The sequence below is a fragment of the Anthonomus grandis genome, chromosome 1 (genome assembly GCF_022605725.1).
Source record: "Anthonomus grandis grandis chromosome 1, icAntGran1.3, whole genome shotgun sequence".
In the NCBI taxonomy this organism is placed as follows: domain Eukaryota; kingdom Metazoa; phylum Arthropoda; class Insecta; order Coleoptera; family Curculionidae; genus Anthonomus; species Anthonomus grandis.
Genome location: NC_065546.1, coordinates 52,484,267 through 52,489,382, shown reverse-complemented (window position 1 = coordinate 52,489,382; position 5,116 = coordinate 52,484,267). Strand labels below are relative to the sequence as shown.

The window sequence follows — 5,116 nt, the reverse complement described above, 5'->3', positions numbered from 1 at the left end:
CTTTGTTTTATTCATATCTATCATCTTCAGAGCGCTCATGTTTTTTATACTGAAGCAGAAACTTCCTATGGTTCGCAAGTTGACTGTAAAATACAAGAAACATAAGAAAGTTCTGCTTCATTATAAAAAAAAAAGTTAACCATTTAAATTTTGCAAAAATGATGAAGTATTACCAACTTGAAAAATGATGCTACAAAATCTTAATAATATTTAGACAATTAGTAGCTTTTACATTTCTATAAACTCAAATATGCTCAAAAGATTATAAACGGTTAAAGTAATTGATTTTGCTGAAACTATGAATGGAATATAAAGGCATGAATTTGAGAACAGGCCTTAGTAAAAATCTGATTTCTAGCTACAGGGCGATTTACGGAACACTAAAAAACTTCTACTCCTCGACATATAGGTGGCGGTAAGATAGCGACAAACCTACACGTATTGTCAAGCATCTGATGTCATATAAAATGCGACCATTATTCATAGTTCTTCAGCTTGTAACCGCTTTTTTGCTTTTGCCGAAAAACTAACTTTCTTTAAACAAATTTTGCAATAAATCTTAACAAAATTTATCTGGTCTCAGATTTTCGCATTTTTTCAAGTGTTGAGTTCAGTGTGTTGTGTAACAGTCGTGATTAGTTTTCATTAGCTACGTCTTCAACGCGTGTTCCAAATATTTAATACTTGGATCAAATGACGTCAAACTGACTATTTTTTCGGTGCAAATGGCAGCGCATTAAAATTTGATACGCGAATTTCATGCTTCTTAAACAGGGTAGATTAAATGTAGTTTTTTTCGGTGTAAACACTTAGGACCTATTTTAAAGTACCAAAATGACAAGTTTGACATTTTATTGGATGTTAGCTAACGAGGTTTATTTTTGTACACAAAAATAAAGATGACAAGCCTTGAAAAAGAAATTATTAGTTTATTTATATTATCTTTAAACCACAATACTTTTGAAGATTTAGAGGTTATGTCCTATAATTCTTCGTCTAAACTGATAAACTCAGTTCAATTGACATTTTGATCCTAGAGTTAATTCTGAACTAATTTAACCCTCAAAATCAATCCTTGTAAACAGGGCTGTACTAAATAAAAACAGTCATTCATCTGATATCATATATATCATTTGATCTATGGACCTAATAGATCCGCTCGTTGTAAACGTAGCTATTTAGGTGTGCTAACATATTTAATAATAAAAATAATAATAAAGTCTTTTTATTTAAATAATAAAAACAAATACATAGATACATACATAGTTAATCATACATAGAAAATAATGGCGAAGTCTAGCCCTAGGGCTACTCCTACTCAACCATTAAAAATAAATAGCATAAAAGAATAAAGATACAAAAAGGGGTATATTACCGGAATTAAATGCTCAAATTCCTTGCACAGGTAAAGGAAAGGGGGCGTGCAGCAAACTCAAAATAAAAATACACAGTTCATTGGTGCAATAAAACATGAATTTTCAACTTGAAGACTTTGAACTAAAATTGATATTTAGTTATATTAGGGCTTGAAAGAGGAAAGAACGAAATTTATATTTGAATTTATTAATATTTAGAATTTTAAAGTGGTTAGGAATATGATTGTAGAGTTTATTAGCATTAAATGTAAATGATGTTTTAAATAGAGCAGTTTTAAATGTGGACATAGTAAGTGATTCTTTGCTTGATAGTAAGTGATTTCTAAAAAGTAGTAAATTATATTGTAAAAGAACTGAGAAATAGACAGTAAACACATTGAATCGAATAGGCATTCGCAGTATTGCATTTGTATAACTAGCTATTGCAATAAACTTTTTGGTTAAAATGGTGCAAAGTGCAAATGTAAACAACAAAAGTGAGAAATGGATTATGAGAAGAAGCTATTGTGTTAAAAGCGTATGTAATAGCAAAAGACACAAATTTCCTGGCTTTTTAATAGACCCAATATGTTTAATACTTGGGTTCAGTAATTCCTAAGCCTTAATATCATGAAAAATCTCAATGTGAAGAAAAATGGTGAATGTGCTTTCGGCATGGCGTCGCAAAAATTTCAAGTATTGGATACTCCTATATGGTGTCTCAAATTACGTGTTTTCGTTCGTTACTTATAGGAAACCGCATAGAGGCGAAATTTTGCAACGTCGCGCCTGTACGAGTGCCTGCGACAGAGCACCGATCCGGCCGGCCCGAGGACGGGATTATTAAACATCTGACTTTCATGGGAGCTGCGTCGTTTGGGGACAAAATGTCCCAAAATATTACGCGAAAATTCAGGCATTTTTAAAATATTTATTTTAATGCAGGTTTTACAGACATGACAATGTGTAAAACCCGCATAGAATTGTAATCTTAAAATGTTTAATATGCTGTGATTTGCATAATGAAAGTTAAAGCATTATTCTAATAAAAAATTAAATATCAACTCTGATAAAAATATAATAAAAAATCAGAAATAAAACTCTAATAAACAAACTTAACAACATATCATCTTTAAAATAAAAGGCTCAAATAAACCGCCTTCTTTCGCTAAACAAAAACTTAACCTATCGTAAAAGCTATTTCGCACCTCCAAAAGAGTTTCAGGTAAAATAGAATTGGCACCTTCGACAATTTTATTTCGCAGCTCCTCTAAATTTGTTGGCCTACTAAATTCATGCTTGTAAATGGTCTGCTTAAGGTAACCCCACAAATAAAAGTCATTCGGAGACAAATCTGGAGATCTAGGAGGCCATTTAATATAGCCAGTCTTACTAATAAGGCGGTTAGGAAAAGTATTTGTTAAAAATTCTTTTACCCTAGCTGCGTTATGAGCAGGACAGCCATCTTGCTGAAAATAAACCGATCCCAGGTCTACATCAGGTAGGATTTGAATGGCAGGAAGAAACTTGGTTTTGCAGCAACTCAAGGTACTTCTGGGCGTTTAAAGTGCCATCAATAAAAAATGGTCCTATAACATTGTCGCTCAAAATACCTGCCCAAATATTCAATTTCTGAGGATACTAAGTACGAAACTGAAAACTTTTGTGCTCGTTTTCCTGAGACCAGTAACGAACAATGGAAGGATTTTGTTTTCCATGTAATGGAAAGGAAGATTCATCAGAAAACAAAATATTTTTTAAAAAATATTCGTTTTCATTTGCCATTTCCATCATGGTTTCACAAAATTCCATTCTTCGCCACTGGTCTTCAGGAAATATTTCCTGAGTTTTTGAATACTTGAAACATTTGTACCCATATTTTTTCCAGATATGAGCAACAGATATGCTCATTCCCAGTTTCTCTCCAACACTTCTAGTGGACCATGTCGAATCAAGTTCTAGGGTACTGCAAACCATTTCTTCCCGCCGTTCTATATCCTAGACCACTTCAACAGGTGGTTCTTGACGTTTTGTGTGGCATTTTTTACAATCTTGAAGACAAAAAGATGTCTCAAAATTTGTAACCACATTTAAAACCGTTTTTGCACAAGGAATCGGTCTATTCTCAAATGACACTGAAAACAAATCTCTACATTATACTGCCGAATTGCCTCCATAAAACCATTTAATTAGTTGAACTCTTTCGGAAGGGGTATAAAGAGCCATAGTGAAAAAAACACGAAAATAACGCTCAAAAACTATTAATGCAACGTGCAGTAACACAGCAAAGTGAGGTCTGCTGACTCCCGGTTCAAAAAATAAAAACGAAAAATTCCGCCGCCTGCAAGCCGCAACCAAGCCGGTGTTGCAATTATTTTGGGTAATACGTAGCTCACGATAACACGATCTGTATACTTTCCACAATTTTGTTTGAAGACATACTTTATGCATTAATTCTGCAAGCAGAACAGGATAATCGAAGTTTACCTATAATTCCATAAATGCTGTAAGAAAATGCACTGTTCGATATCGATAATTGTTCGGCAGCATATAATTAATATTAACAGTGTAACTAACTTCGTAGGCATCAACTAACTGGTTACTTCAGCATATTTTAGCTGGATTTCTATAACTTTTCACGAAAATTATTATGAAATACGCACGAGATGACAAACTATCAAATTTGTTATTTTTGTTTTTACATCACTAAGCAAAATCAAAAGCTATGCGATAAAACACGAATAAAAACACCTACATACGGGGTGGTAATCGGAAATAAAACATTAAAATTTTATTTGCCACACCATACAACACAGTATAAATCAAAAAATTGTAGGAGACACGGGCGTGAACTATGATTAAAGTACTCGTCTAGAAATGTCAGTAAACATTTATACTTGTACTTTAATAAGCCACTTCCCCGACTTGTAATGTAAGTAACAATTTTTGTAATAAAAATATGTTTAAATAATATATACTTACCCGTCATATTCTTTTTTTTCCTATTTTATTTCATGCCGCTTCTGTTATCTTTTTTACGATTTATTATTGCGATAGTTTATGATTATACAAATAAAGAAATTACTCTCTATTTCCTGGACAAATTTTACCTTCAAATTTTGTACATTTATATTTTTGTGTTAAATTTTCAAATCACTCGGCAACTGACATTGCTAGTCTCTTGGCAACTATTCACTTGCAAGTACTTTATCGATTCGTGATTGGTGGTACGAGATACAATTTGAATCAACACACAGGGACGCACAAGAAACTGGCAAATGATGAAAGTATTAAAACTGTCAGAAATCAGTTGCTCCGTGGACGAGAGACCTAACTAATGGTTTTGTATTAAAAATTATATAGATTTTAATATTTTTATAATTAAAAAGTCATATCTAATAAAGATGTCGACATCTTCTCTAAATTCAGAAGTTAATAACGATATTCTGGTAGAAAGATATTTTAAGAGTTATTAAATATTAGTTTTGTGGCCTATAAAACTTGTTGTTATTATGCAAATTTTTTGCATTTATTAAAATAATAAACTTAATAAGAAATTGGTGGACCCATTTTAAAAATTTCATTAAGAATAGGGTTATTTTTTAATTAATAAATTATAATTAGAGAGCTGCTTTATAAAACCATTTAATTATATGTATATTATATGAACCTATTTTAAATATATCATTATTTTATGCACGTATTTAAATCAGGATAAAACTATGATAATCACGTCCTTCAAAACAACCTATAAACAAAAT

General features: G+C 31.8%; 1 protein-coding gene across 7 annotated transcripts in view; it reads right to left on the bottom strand.

Annotated features, from left to right (window-relative positions):
* The window catches only part of LOC126733620 (disks large 1 tumor suppressor protein), an 825,690-nt gene that overhangs the window by 665,933 nt on the left and 154,641 nt on the right, over positions 1-5,116 (bottom strand). The gene's annotated exons all lie outside the window — the stretch shown is intronic.